The 16,042-nt window shown below is 41.8% G+C and overlaps 1 long non-coding RNA gene across 2 annotated transcripts in view; it reads right to left on the bottom strand.

Annotated features, from left to right (window-relative positions):
- Positions 1-11,833: 11,833 nt before the first annotated feature.
- Positions 11,834-16,042, bottom strand: part of LOC138284837 (uncharacterized) — a 36,232-nt gene continuing 32,023 nt past the window's right edge. For both annotated transcript variants that reach the window (XR_011201463.1, XR_011201462.1), the window contains 2 exons: positions 15,255-15,341; positions 11,834-12,800 (listed from right to left, as the gene is read on the bottom strand). This is a non-coding gene — a long non-coding RNA (uncharacterized lncRNA). The remainder of the gene's footprint in view (positions 12,801-15,254; positions 15,342-16,042) is intronic.

The following is a 16,042-nucleotide window of genomic DNA, read 5'->3' as shown; positions in this document are numbered from 1 at the left end:
GCGACTCCCAAATTTCCTCCCGAAACAATGAGAGCGTCTTTCAGGTATCACTCTACGTTTGGATGAACACAGCAACACATACTACAGATTCATGGACCTTAGTCTTTGCTTAACAACAGTGTGTTATTTTCTCATTCTCTGGTCATTTGAGTGTAATACAGAAAGATCCTGATGAAGTGACCTTCATGTCTCACTTCTCCTCAGCATCTGGCACTCTACAGGTTGACGTCTCTGTTCCTGTAGTTTAGGATGTTGGCGATTAGGGCATGTGGTGGGGCTCCCAGAGGTGGAGCAGGCACAGGCTCCCTTTGGGTTCTTTCAATTATAAACACCAGTAAGAGGCTCATTGGATGTAGGACTTCTCAAACCTATTTCGCCTGGAAGCTCTCAGGGACGTTCCCATTCATATGTTCAGAGGAAACCATGAAGCACAGATTATTACAACATGATCATCTCTTTACTTCCTCCTGATGCACCTCCAGGAGCTGAATGACTTCTGTTAGCGAACGTATCTTAGGTTTTATCTCATTGATGTCCATTTTTAAAATGTCTGCTGCTTTTTCCATTCCGATGTCTGTTCACTTAGTTTGCCTAGGTCAACTCTCAGCAAATTCACCTCCATGGAGATGGTATCAATTAAGCTTTCAAGACCCTGCCTAGACTGCATAATTGCAGCCAGGATCTGGGCCCCCGCTGGGGCCAGCTGAGGTGTGGCTTCAGCAGACCCCACCCTCCCCCCACTTTTCACCCTGTCTACCAGTAGCACATTCATTTATTTTCGTCTGTTGGGATGCCCTAGTTGGCTTATCTTTACCCATAGTTGCAGCAGTGCTGTACTTGGCTCTTACCCAAAGCGACAGCTCCCCACTAAAACACTTCAGTGGGACACTGACACTTCTTTCAATCAATCATATTCACTCCCCAGGTTCGTGTACCACATACAGTGCCCCAGGCTTGAATTCTATCCTCAGTACCAAGTACATAAACTCAGGCACATATGGGATGTTATCAAGAAGTTGCTCTTCTCGCATGGTCCACAACTTCTCTAACCAGAAGTGACTAGTCCTCTAGAAACCCTTTTAGTATGTAGGTGCTGCTTAATTCCAATGATTCCCAAGGTATTTATGCTAAGTTCAATCACCCAGCAGTCTGGCTTGATATTCAAGGATTTTGTTGTTCACTAGATGCTGATCCTTATTCACTGTCAAAGCGCAGCAGAAAATCTCTTCTAGTTCTGCCTGCACCACTCTTCAGCACCGAGCTCTCCCTGAACCAACCATCCAGGGTCAATCACCCTCATTCAGGTGCTGACCCAAACAGAGAAAGGTCAATTTATCCCCTCTTTGTATCTGCATCTCTCTCTGCTCAGTGTGGCCAACTTTAGCCCTCCTGGACCTCAGGGCAAGGCTCCGCCATATAGGGCAGTCTGGTTGTGTGCACCATGTCTGGCTTTCACCAGCCGCGGCCTCCAGGTCTCTTGGGTTTCCCAACACTAGAACCTGCCCTTCTTTGGCGCTCCAGTCACTTTGGAGGCCGCTCTCACCTCTGAAGCACCATTTGACAGTGGAGGGTATGTGAAGAAAATATTGGATTATAAATATCGAGCTACGGAAATATCGAGTTTTTAATACTGTGACGCATAAGTATCATGATGCAGAAATAATTATTATTGACAAAAATATAAATTTTTAGGTACGTAATATAATTTTCAAGAATATCTATGTTGTTAATATCGTTTTCAATAATATTGATTTTTTTAAAGATCCTTATGTATTTTATTTCATATTTTTTATTGTATGTTTCATTTTATTTGTATAATTGTTGTTAATATTTTTTTTAACTTGTTTATTTATGCATATGATAAACACATACAACTGTGTACTACATTATTACATAGTGCTTTCAGGAGGGGGGAAGAGCCGACCAATCACACCTTTTATGTTCATAACATTTTGAAGAGTTCAGATCCAGGTCCACTTAACTGTTCTGACTGAGCGCGCATAGGAAGATAAGGCATCCGTGTTGTTAGATCAGGGAACCCAACCAATATGACTTCCACAGCGGCCCAACAGAGCAGATTGTTGCTAATATTTTTAAATGTAGTTTGTAATTTTAAGATATGTGTAATTTTTAATTTAATTGCGAATTATAATTCATAGCATCGTAGCAGTGTAGCAGGTTGTGAGGTTTGCAGGGGTACAGGGTGGAAGTTAGTTAAGTATAATTAATTACTAATTCATTTTTTATTTATTATTACTTATTTATTGATAATTATGTAAATTGTGTAATTCATATAATTTTTAAGTCGGGTTTGTAGAGGTATAGGGTGGGAAGTTAATTAAGTAACGATTAACAATTCATTATTAGTTGTTATTAAAATATGTAATTGAATCATAATTATGCAACTTTTTAATAATTATGTTCTTTTGTTACATATTGGTGCTGGTCGTGTTTGTAGGGAAACAGGTTGGGAAGTTATTTAAGTAATAATTAACAATGAATTAATCATTTATTAATAACTATTTTATTGATTACTTAATATGTTAATTGTGTTATACTTTTTTATTTTAATTGTGGGCAGCTAGGTATGTGGGATTATAGTGTGGGAATTTTATTAAATAATCAACATTTGTATTTGATCTTAATTATAACAACATGTAATTATTATGTAAATTGTTTACTTGTTTTTAAATGTGTATATATAATATTTATATGAAGAGTTGTATATAGTTAGTCAATTAGTAGAGTTATTAAAATATATTATGTGTTAGAAGTGAATTACATTCTCTACTGCTGCACAGAGTGGAGTGGTAATAGTAAATATTATCTCACTGGAGTCCAACACTTTCCCTACTGTTGCACATATGGAGTGTGTATAGTAAATTTAACCCCTCTGATGTCCAACACTTTTCCTCCTGTTGCAAAGGCTGGAGTGGGAAGTCTAAATTTTGCCCTACCGGAGTCCAGAGATTTCCCTACTGTTGCACAGACTGGAGTGGGAATAGTAAATTTGACTCTTCTGGAGTCCAAATCTTTTCCTACTGCTGTACACATTTGAGTGAAAATAATATATGTATTTTTCACAGACTTTATTACTTTTTTAATGTTGTTTAAATTATGTAAAATTATCATTATTTGTTTAATTTTATATTATCTTTCTATATGTATATATTTTTTATTTTGTATGTAATATTTGTAGGACAGTTATTTTTTATTTGTTAATTTAATATTTTGCATTTGATTTTTTTAAATGTTTTATGTAGGTATATTCATTTATACATTTATAAACATATATGTATATATGTGCTTTTTCTAGCAGTAAATTAAAAAAAAAAGTTATATATTGTAAAATATATTTCTAAATAATAGTGTTATGTTTTATATATGTATATATGAGCAAACACACATTTATGTGTGTATGTTTATATAAGTATATATTTATATATATTATTAAATGTTACTTAAATTCATTTAGTTTACATTATATCAATGTTATATATTAAAATATTTAAGATTGACTATTTTAAACTATACATATATCAAAGATCGATATTTATGTATGTTTTTAACAATATCAGTGCAAAGCAATATTTTTTTCTTTGTATTTACCTTTCTAAGTATAGGGAAACGATATTTTTGACACAATATTTATGTGTCACAATATTTTTGTGATTGATATTATGTCACTGATCTCGCCAGAGTTCCTGGGACCAGCTGCAGGCAGGTCGCCACCTCTCGAGTGGCCTCCTATGATGGGAGAAGGCCGTCTCTCTGCCACAGTAATTGCGGGCTAAGGACAGCTCACATGTGGCAATCGGTGCCAACCAACGGGCTCACAAGTGTAAATCAGGTCACATGCATGCCTCGATTACCCCAGTTCCTTCAGAATTACTGCCTTTTTGCTGCCTAAGGCCCACGAACAAAAGACCACAATGTCATGTCGGACATCTCGCCATGACACTCCCTGTGAAAAACGAAAATGGGTACAGAGTCCTGGGGTGCAGTACACCAGGGCTCCAAAAATAGAAATATCAACTTTGAAAATAAAAAATGTGGCTGATCTCAGATTATATACTTTGATGAGATTATTCAAATATTGGGCTTTGAAAATGCTTGCTAGGTCACTGCCTGACCGTGAGGGGTGGTCCTGATTTAATATGGAGTTGTCTGGGGTGGGGGTAGGACAACACAATATCAGGCATAGAGGCATCTCTAATTAAAGTTTCAGTCAGAAACATAATATCAAGCTATTGTGGGATGATAAAGTCATATATTTCCCTGTTGTGTTTGGATAGGAACCCAGTGTTTAATAAACACGCTTGAAGGGTTTTACTGTTAAAAGGCATAGTCTTTGCAGGGTGAATATCTTCCCAAACGCCACCACTGCTGAGCATACATCCTACAGGAAAAACAGCTGGTGGACCCTTCCAATACTCTGGCCTGTTCAGCTTAACTACTTTTCCAGTATCAGGCCATTAGTTCTTGGGTTGCATATGAAATGTGTGTGTTAGTGTGTGGCAGTGCATGGCAAGGAGTTCTGGCGCTAGGAGCAGTCCAGGCACACAGGCCAGTCAGATGATCATGGTTGTAATTGGAGTGGTTACTGCAATTCTGGGCTAGCTTGGGAACAACTTACAATTCCTGTGGATGGGGCGCAGCTTTCTAAAATAAGAAACAAGATCCTAAAAGGCAAGAATCATAAGTGATTATTTCGATGAGTAGAATGAAGATGTACATTCATGGGCACAGACTACTGAGCTGCTGCAGGTTCAGATAGCTGTCATCATGCTACTTGGGCACAGTGAGGACATGTAACCTTATTTCCATTAGAAACTAGGGCACTCTTGTTGTGCCACTTAATTCTGCTGTGGCTGAGACAGATTCTTGGGAGAGCTTCTAGGTGTGTCCAGTAAACCTAGCAGAGAGCAGCACCAAGGTCTACCTAGCAAAGATAACTCTGATTGCCATTCATGAGCCACATGATGATGAGCTGCTCGGTTCAGCCTAGAACCAGGTGCCTGTTTTCTTTTTTTTTTTTTTTTGCTTCTGAGGCATCTAAAGTTCATACATCTAAACTGGAACTTTTCTGAGTTAATGCATGAACTTTAGACAGAACAAGTAGTAAACAGAGAGGCAATTTCTGTTCACCGTTTCCAACCTATTAACTCTGAGAAGTTCTGAGTTGTGTGTATGAACTTTAGAATCCTCAGATGCAAAAAAAACATTTGGCTCTGCACTGAGGCAGTGTACTTGTCATGCATGATATGGCACCTAAAGTCCCTTCTCCTTAACTTCTCCAATTTCCTCCTCTATCAGAAATGGAACCCAGCCACATTTGTCTTGTGACACTAGAACTGATATTCTTTTTCTTGCTAGTATTCTCGACATGTTATGCCCATGAAAAGCACAACAAACAACTGTAAGACTTTTCTAGAAATCAATTTATGAATATACTTTCAGATAGCTGCTATTGATGAGTCTAACCAGCTTATTAGAAGTTTGGCACCCCTCCGCAGGATCACCAAACTCACGAGGAGGACGCCTCCGCCATGGCAGTGACGTCCCCACCGTGCATATTACAATGTTCACACTAGGCTGACTGGCACAAACATTGTAATGAGCATTCCCACCGGGCTGACTGCCGGGAACAGCAAAGCAGACAGTGAGCATTCTGACAGTGCTGGGCGGGGGGCCCGCACTTCCTTTCCACTAGCTTTTTCATGGCGGGCCCCCCGTTATGAAAAGGCTGGCAGAAATAGGGGTTGTAACCAGCCAGGTGGCACTGTGTTCAGCGCCGGCATGGCTGGTTGTAAGCCCGACTGCTGTCATGTCATCGGGAACCATGTTCCCGGCTGGGACGGCCGTCATTTGGGGGTCCGACCACCGAAGTCGTAAATTGGCCTTTGGACCACCAAGGCCATGGCAGTCCGACCGCCACCAAGAGTTTGCCAGTCTCATGACCGCCAAATTCATAATGAAGCTCTAAATTTTACAATTTTTAGGTCTTAACTGAAACAGCGCATGCGCTGTCGCTACCAACATCTTTTGTTATTTAAAAAAATTACTAAAAAAGGCCTAGAGCATGCCCATTGCTTACCCATGGTTGACTTAATCGTTACTCTCATTTCCTTGCTTTTTATTGGCCAGCGGCTGCCAATTTCACTTACTTTTTCATGTGTTTGCCCTCTTGATGGAGCATGGACCAAGTACTGATTAATGTCTTTAATGGTGTCCTTCCCCCGCCCCAAGCTGGAATCAGAGCCTCACGCTCTCCTAGACTATTTGCTTTCACAGGGATATACATGCACTTCGAAGGTCTCCAGGTGCCTGCCTGAATCTGCATTTATTTCTTAAGCATTGCTTTAAGCTCTCAGAAAAGAGTTAGGGCCTGATTTAAGAAAAGTGGCGCTGCATCCAATGCAGCGCCATTTTTCATGCACCCCTTAGTGCCCCCCTACCGCCACCATGTATGTGCTGTATTTAATATACTGTGCACCATGGTGCAGGGTAGGGGCAATACTGTTAAAATTTTTGACGCTATTGATGTACTGTGTACGATTGGTGCCAAAATGTTGCCACTAATCCTGCACACTACATAGGGGCCCATTGAAAGCAATGGTGTGTCCCCTTTCAAATGCCTGCACTGTGCAGGTGTTAAAAGAAGCTGCGAAACACCCCCCTTGCATACATTATGCCTGGCGCAGGCATAATGTGGAGCAAGGCGTTACAAAGTGGTGCAATGCATGCATTGCACCACTTTGTGAATACGGTGCAGCGTTTTTGGCCTCGTTAGACCACATTAGCGTAAAATAAAAAATAACGGTAATGTGGCGCAAGGAGGCGATAGGGCCTCTCAAATCTGGGCCTTAGTGTTAGTGAATGCCGAAACAGAACAACATCGCACTCAGTGAACACGACTTCATTTTTAATTAGTAAGTATACTTTGACTGTCAATGAAAGTGAAACAACTCACTCTCTTCTAAACTGTTCAGCTCACATCACTTTGCCCAGTCCCCTCCAGCCTAACTTCTGGTCTGCTTCAACACCTGCCTAGTGGTGTCAAGTACTGCATTACTGCAGTGCTCTATGGTAACCACCAGGCACTCGGGCGTAGCTTGGCCAGTAAGACTGTGGGGTGTGAATCTCAGCTTCCCCAACAATCACGCTAGTATATCATGTTAATCATCAAGGGCCAGATGTACCAAAGGATTTTACCCATTCTGTGTCTATGGGAAAATGCTTTAGTACATATGGCCCCAAATGAGAAGCAAGACATGAGGGGAGCTTACGGGGCAATAGAAAGGAACAGCAGTGCAGATTGTTAGCGGTACTTAAAACATTTTGTAAAATAGTAAACATTTTTTTAAAATAAATTATAAACAGAGGGAAGAGTGTGTGTTTTTTGTTTTAGTCTGTGTGTGCATGTTAAACTCCTAGGTGAAATCCGACAGACACCTCACCATACCCGACTGAAAGAACCTGTTCCCAAATTTCTATTACATAATACATTTGTTAGGGTACGTAACGCCTCAAACACCCCCCACCCGTTCCCCGCCGAAGCTATGCCCCCGATTGTCATGGAATAGACTGAGGCAGTGCCGATACAATGCCTCTCTGTCATGCCCAGCATCTCCCCACCTACATTAGTGGGTACTCTGCTGTGGAACTGACTGCAAGGAGAAAGAGTTAACATTGTTAAATTGATGTTTATTACATTATTCCCTCAAACTCCTCCCCTGTATTTAAATTGTTTGAATCTAAACGTAAGGCAGCTTAACGCTCTGTAGAGGCAGGTCCTTCTTGTCATTTGGTAGTTCCTGTTGATTGGAGTTGGGAAGCTGAAGATAGAGCCCCCTCTTCCCTTAGTGTCCTGGCTCAGCTTTACCAGTGCTTGCTCTGCTAATGATGTCTTCATACTCTGGAGGCAAATGCATACTTTTTTCACTCTTTACTATATCCTTACCATATGGCATTTTTTCACTCTTTTCTTTTTTTCTCATCTTCTTCCCCTTAATTGTTTCAACCTTTAGTTTTTCTTCCATTTGTTTCTTTCCTATATTTCATGTGCTTTCTTCCTGTATAGGTCTCCTAGATATGCCTTCTTCTCCTATACCCTTTCCCTTTCTACTTTTCATTCTTTCTTGTTCTCATCACTTCCTCTCTCATTACTGTTATGTCCCATACTCCATTGCGGTTGCACAATGTGTGTACTACAACTATATGTGCCTCTGTTGTATGTCTGTTTTTATATATATATATATATAGGTCTTAACTTATAGGTCTGTCTCTGTGTTGCTTGTTTCTTTGTTTGTGCATGCACCAAAACTAATATGTTTATCTTTAATTTTGTAATGCATGCAGTCACTAACATGTGCAATTCTGTTTCTTTGCACTACAACATTAAGCACAGATCTATTGGTATTGTCAGTAATTTTTGCTGTTCTTTTTCTTTTTGCTAATGCTGTTCTGCATTGGCAACAAGAAATTGCAAATATAAAAGAGCGGCTAACAAAAGTGAGACCTGTTGGCTTTGCCAATGCTTGTTCTTGGTATGGATGCTGCCATAGCTGAAGCCATGTTAACTCCAAGCTGGACGATTACTAATGAAGATATCAAAGTTTTGACATACAGTTACTAAACTAGCCTAGAATGGGAGTGAAAATAGCATATTTACCCAGTCCTAAGATGTGTGGGGAGAGAGTTTGCTGGATTTAGGAATTTCCAACAGGTTGATATTTTTGTAGCGAGATCTTTATCCATAGTCAATGTTTAGGCAGCCTGTACTTGAGTTTTTTGTCTTTATAGTCCATGGAACCATTGCATGTTGTTTTACCAAACCTACCAACTTAAGTCGAGACTTTCTCGGAAGCCCAGCTACCTACTGATTTCCGACTGTAATTCTAAATTTTGTTAAGGGGCCAGAGCAGCCAATTCACCTCTCGGCCCCTGCCGCAGTGAAATCAATAAAACATTTAAAACAATACTGTTTGCAGGCAGCCAGTGGCTAAACTCAGAATGCATCTCAGGAAAAGGACTAGATGTGTATTTGCCAGGGAGGTGACAGGACAACCAGAGCTTCCAAGGGACAGTCGACCAGCTAAGTCCCCTCCCTCGTTTTGCCCCTAGGGATCACATGCAGAATCTGAAAGTTTTTGAAGGACTGCAGCCTATTCAGTCTTCTGAAGTTAGGACACTTCCATCATGAACAGGAGGTTGCCTTAGGCTCCTCAGCTGTAGAATAAAATGATTTGAGTGCGCTGCCCCCCACCACGCCCACCACCTTGCACTAGTGAGACTGGAGTCTTCCACTACTTTTCTGATTCCTTGTGGTACCTGCAGGACAATTTTTAAATGTTGCCATTTTAAGAATTTCTCTTTTGGACTCAATCAAACTATATTGACAAATGTAAGCCCTCACATCTCCCCTCCTAGTCCCACCACCTCTAGACACAGCAGAGAGCACTGACTAACTCTTCTTTTAGCATTCGGTGCCGATTACTATCATAGGCTCGTGACTGGTAACAAGGTCCCTGCCACTTTTGGAGCCTGAGGCCTCCCACAAGTTAATAATTTGAATCCTTGGCAACCATGCAGCACGTGGCGGCAAGACCAGTCTGCCATGTTTACTACAAGGAGCATCCACATGCCTCCTTTGCCACCAAAAACCAAAATTGACACATTGATTATGGTGGAGCTTTCGTTTGGAGCACAGTATCCCTCACTGATAGTGAGTTTCGCAAATTAGAGTACACCCTTGCTCACTAAATGTGTGCATCACACCATGAAACACAATGTCATTCAGAGTGCTTGGAGCTTTATTCAGTGAAATAAAGTCTCATTGTTCTGTAGAGTCTCACAAAGTGTTTTCGAGTCTTTAGAGCCCCATCCCAAATCGTGAAACAATGTCTCACTGCAAGCACAGGCTCATATATTGTTTTTAAGTCTGCGACTGAGCAGCCCGTTTACATAATTGAACATAGGTCTTGCATATCGGGGTGGAAGCTTCATTTTTTTATTGTGGGTCTAGCAATGTGGGACATAAACTCACTCACTGAGTGTGAGCTTCACAGAGCAAAGCCTTCATCGTGGAACATGGCTCTCATACCTTGGAGCTCTTTTCTTAACTGTTTTGTGGCCTTGTATTCCAGACCACAGTTTTTCTCCCTCCATGCAGCTCTGTACACAGACCAACCACGTGCAAATCAGTTTTGGTCCTACTCCAATAATTCCAGTCCAGCATGAAAGGCCATGCTGTGCCCCTCCAGACAGGACCCCAAGCAATTCCCAACTGCTTTAGACCTACTTAGGCCTTATCAGTAATGTATGTCTTGTTTCCTGTGGCAGAGTGAGCGTGGGACATGCATCTGGGCATACCCATCTCACCTTGCGTGTCTTCAGCAAAAACAAAAAGTGACAAGTGTGAATGTTGTTTCCTCTGTTATGCTTCTAAAATTGCTAACGTAACAGAAGATGTACTGTTTTCCATCTTGAAATGAGGCTAAACCACACCACGTGATCATAGTTGTTGCTATTTCTTGGCTCTAACTACAGTATTACAAGTTTCATACTAAAAGACGGCTAGCGCTCCCAGAGGTTTCTCGCCGTGCTGTTCATACAATGTGTCCATTATAATGCTGGAATAACTAGTGAGAACTCAATGCAATAGTATAATGAGAGAATCCTCAAATGTGTTCTGTAGCAAAATGTTTCCTCTTGCTTGTTCCTCTTTGGTGCATATCCTGAGAACCGTGTACATGCTTAATGATGTATGAAATCCTTTGACTGAAACCCTATAACATGACATACTTTTCCTCTGTAACAAGGCACTCCTATTTCCCATTCTCACAAGGCAAATCTATGCTAGATTTTCTATTGAACTTTACTGAGTTCTTGATGCTTATGATTTGTATGCTTTGCTGCTAACTATCGATGGCATAGTTAATGTATTTTGCCTAATAATTCATTGTACATATCTTCAGAATACTGACCCATGTCTGTCATTCGTATTGGGAATGTTACAGTTCTGATAGTTGATTTTAAACCAACATGAACTAGGGACAGGTCCAGTTGGGGAGCATTAAAGTCTGTGTAGACATTACACCACTGCTGGTTTGAGCCGCTGGTGTGCTGTTGGTAAGATTATGAATGACACGTTTGCACACCGACAGAAGGAATGCTGGAATAAATCTCAGCCACGGCCGATCGCTCAGGCCACAATCCAGACCATCACTTTTTACTCACTGTTACGTTGTCGGTATCAGGCCTCAAGTGATGTCATTTCTGGAGACGTAACCATTATACTAATTGGTGGCTTTGAAACCGGAAGAAAATTACTTGTCGTGTTTCCTGGAAGTCGAGATTTGCCTTGATATGAGATAGACATGTCCCATGCACTGCGGCCTCAGATGCGAGCAGTTTCCCCATCTCCCTCCTTCTGGCCAACTCTCTTTAAGTTTTCATGTATTGATAGAAAATTCCTCTTTTCAACCAATATCCTCCTAATTTCCCACTAGCTGATCTGTGCTTTATAGCCACATCTTCAACTGTTAAGATCCGACTCCTTGTCTAATAACAATCCAGTCTGTAGTGTTCGTTACATCAAATCGATAAAACAAAATAAGAGCTTTAGCAGGTCCTATGACGTAGAACTACATAATAATCAAAGTAGGTTGATATAATATGTCAATTATTCTTAGCTTTGAAGCCTTGGAAGACAGTTACAAATTCTGGCTCTTAAGGGCTGTAATATAGACATAGATTTATGATTCAAGTTTTAATTTCAGTTTGCTATTCTTTAGAAGATTTTTTTGACAATTTAGTCAGACACTTAGCATTTCAAGATATATTTGTATTAAAAAAACATCATAAATATTAACTTTTGCAAAAATAAAATGTATTAAAGTAATCAAGCATAAAGTGAATTTGTTCCAAAGATTTATCTGACTTCTACATAAGGCACCGGAAATGTCTGACATATATGAGGGAGCAGGTAGAAAAAGACTAGGTTTCAGGCCAGGAATAAGCACAGGTTTAAGGAATTTGTCATACGGCAGAAATGGTGTTGGGGCAACCGACAACCACTAAACCCAAGTGTCATAAATTAGAGAGATCTACAAAAGCCATCACAGCTATCAAACCATGATAGAGTGACAAAAGACACTGAGGAGGAATATGGGCATGAATGAGCATGATAAATGTGCAAGTGAACCTCAGCCATAGGTGAGCCATCCCACTCTACCTCAGAGCCAAAGGAGATTCAGGGGGTTCTGGAATTTATGGCTGTGGCACTAGATCATGGTCCCTGATCATATATTGATAGAGATGAGGATGGAGGCTGGTAAATGACTGTGCAGAAGGGCGGGGGAGTGGTGGGGCAGACTTTGCATGACTAAGTAGCCACGAGGAACGGAGGAGAGAGAGGCTCCACATTACCAATGATAAATGGAAGCAGCTGGATAAGGTGTAACCAGGAATCATGGGGAACAGTGGAGGACAGAACCGGCGTCTCCAAATGTCAGTAAGGGATGGAAAAGACAGACCCATCATGATGGGGAATCATAGAGAACAGACCTAATGACTGTTAGCCAGTCATATTCCAGGGTACATATAATCCAGGCCTTCCACGCGCTCCTCTTTCACACCGATCAGGTTGGTGTCCCAGTAGTGATGGAGGGCCATCCCTGCAGAAGGCATTGCTTTAAAGAAGCATTTGGAGGCTTGTTTTTCTATCATCATGAGGAAAGTCTGGACTGTCTTTGGAGCTCAGTATCTGGATTAGTAGTTAGAAGTTCCAGCAGAAGCTGCATGAAAAGAAGAGACAGTCATAAATGAATGCATGGTTTCTCCATATCTGCAGCACCTATTTGTTCAGGTTTACTTAATTACTGCCACTTACCAAAGGGTATGTCCCTGGTCACAGATACCCAACTTCACTAGCACCAAGCCACATGTTCAAGGCTACCAAAACGACTGGTGCTCTTGCTCAGATTTGTCTGTGCGGATGGCCAGGATGGAGAAAAGGGCTTATGTGCAAAAGGCTTTCAGATGACAGGCTTCCTTTGGTATGTGTTCTACTGCCTAGCCTTGTAATGGTTGCCACTGTCCCTGATGGGCCTGTATTGTGGAAGGTAAATATCCTGGCAAATGTGTGCACCAGCACTAGTCTGAGTGGGCATGATTAGCTTCGTAACAGAGGCCTACACTTTCACTCCCCTCAGTTATATGAATGGCTATCTACAGAGGAAGCATCATTTGCTCTCTTGATATGTACAAGTGTTTGACGACACAGATGGGCACTAGTCCCTTTGGCATTGTATGTAATGACCTGACAAAGGGACGTCCACTAGAACCTTTCTATGCTTCCGACAAACATGTTATGTAGCGCATTTCCATGTACAATTACAAGACTATAGACTTGCCTACTGTGTGGGTTAGTGGCTCAGCTATTGGTTATGAGACAATACAGCAGGAACGTGTACAAACACAGGGGTTGTCTGTTCCAAGCATATCTGTGTTATCACAGGTATTGCTTTTAACTGTTCTCATGGCACCATGTCTGGCATTATGGACACGTGCAATGTGAACCCCAGCATATGCCATTACATAGCCCACAGGCTTGTTCATCAGTGGTCATCAGAGATAGGGTTTGGAGAATAGTGCAACCAGTATAGTTTGGCATGTCTTGGTTATGGGACTAACCCATGAAGCTTGCCACATCAAAGAGTTCTAGGCTACATCTAAGAGGCTAGATTTATGTTTCTAAGAGGACAGATGTTTGATGCGACTGAGTTGGACTAGTGAGCATATGGACGGAGAACCTAAATGCTGCAGGTGGTCAGCAGTCAGAAGGAGACTGATAGGCACTGATCAGGCCTGATCCATTTTTTGTTGTGGACTGTTTGGTGCTGGGAAGGGACTAGGTCAGGGCTGAGATGCATTTTATTGGAATCAGAGATGGGAAACTGTGTGTTAGGATCTGCTCAGGGTGAGATGCTGTATGTTGGTAGAGAGCTGCTCACGGCTGTTTGGGGCTTAACTGCTGTGAGTAGGGTTTACTCAGGTCTGAGACACTGGGTGTTGGCATCTGGTGAGGCTAACATGTTGGCTATTCATGCCTGGTCACAGCAAGGCACCATATGTTCGGAGTTTGCAGGAGTCGGCTAAATGTATGGCTGAGAAACTATGCATTGGGCCTGGTCAGGACTGAGAAAGTGCATGCTGGATACATTTTATGTTGTGTACTGGCCAGTGCTGAGCAGCTGTATACGTGGACTAAGAATCAGAGCTGAGACACTGTTTGTTGCAAGCTGTTCGAGACTCAGATGCAGTATGCTGGGATCTAGACAGGGCTGAGATGATGTATGTTTATACTTTCACAGGTCCAAAATGCTGTATATGGGAGCTGCTCTGTGGTGAGGCGCTGTATTTACATACCAGAAAATGTCTGAGATGCATTAAGATGGGAGTTGGTCAGGACTGAAAAGCCAGATGAGGTGCTGCAATATGGCAAGTTGTTGTGTGCTGGAAGTTGGTCAGGGCTTATACAATGTATGTTGGTAGCTGGTCATGGCTAATAAGTTGATTGTTGAGGTTAGTCTGGGCTATGTCACTGTATGTTGAGTCTGGTCAGGACTGAGATGGTGTATGTGTGTAGGTTGTTAGGGCTGAGATGCTGTATGTTTGATGTGGTCAGTGAAGAGATACTGTATGTTGGGGGGTACTGAGATTAAGATGATGGACGTAGGAAGCTGGTTCGGGTTGATATGCTATATGTTGGGAGGTAGTCTGGATGAGATGCTGTATATTGAGAGGTGGTAAGCACTGATAAGCTTAATGTTGGGGTGTTGACAGAGCTGAGATACTGTTTCTTTGGAAGTTGTTAGCTTTGAGATGCTATATGTTGGGTGGTGGTCAGGAGTCATGCTGGATGTTGGGAGGTGGTCAGGGATGAGATGTTATATGCTGGGAGGTGAACAGGACGAAGTTGACATTTGGTAGGAGGTGGTCAGGACGTAGGTGTTGGATATTGTGGGTTGGTTAGGGTTGGTATAAGGTACTTTTGGTGGCGGGTAAGGCTCAGATGCTGTATGTTGGGAGGTGGTTAGGATGAGATACTGTATGTTGGGAAGTTTTAATGGCTATCAAGTTGCAGTGCAGGTTCTAATCATCACCCCTCAGCACCATATTTGTGTTTGAGTCTACAGGATACTTGATTCAACAGATGAGTCCCAGAAATATATTAAAGCTTCCCATACCTGCTGGATCTCTGTAGCTCTAGGTCTTAACATTCCATTCTCATTGAACCAGGTGCCACGTGTCAATGTGGGTGAGGTAGATGAGACCTAAATCCAAAACAATTGATTAGAACACTCCAGATTATCAGCTTGTACTATGATGGCCTACACTTGTTACTCTGAGGGGTGGCAGTGCCACTGGAAGCCTTCAGACCTCTATGGGACAATCCAGAACATTTATAATTGAGCATTTTACGCTAGTTTAGCTGGTGAGCTTGGAGTAATTCATTAAATCTAAATAACACAAGGTTTAGAATGGACTCTTTCTTTGCTCTAGAACATCTTTCAGCAGCAGAAGACTCAACATGGACCTGCTGAGTACAATGCGTGTAGAAATGGTCTGCAACTGTGTCTGGTTCTTTAAGGTTTGGTGCCATCACCATGTTTGTTCAAAATGTACGTCATGTGCGGCCGCTGGATGATCATATTGATAAGGACCATCTGGTGTGTTGTCAGTCATCTCACAACACACTGAAATATATCCTCATCATCTCAACCACTGAGACAGCACTCACATTTTTATATGACTGCCAGGCTGCGGTGGCCAGTCATGGAGGTCCTCTAGGGGTCACTAGGGGCAGTAGCTGCCCTGACATCTTCTTTGGTGCTTCTTTCGCTATCCCTGCTACCACTGACCTCTGTGTATTGATGCATTCCCAAAGCTAGTTCAAAGACTAAATGCTGTGAGAAATCTAAGGTATGCAGGAAACGCAGCATTCAAAAAGGATATTTTTTTGTTTTTTACATCC

The sequence above is a fragment of the Pleurodeles waltl genome, chromosome 3_1 (genome assembly GCF_031143425.1).
Source record: "Pleurodeles waltl isolate 20211129_DDA chromosome 3_1, aPleWal1.hap1.20221129, whole genome shotgun sequence".
Taxonomy (NCBI): domain Eukaryota; kingdom Metazoa; phylum Chordata; class Amphibia; order Caudata; family Salamandridae; genus Pleurodeles; species Pleurodeles waltl.
This window is presented reverse-complemented; position numbering and strand designations above follow the sequence as displayed.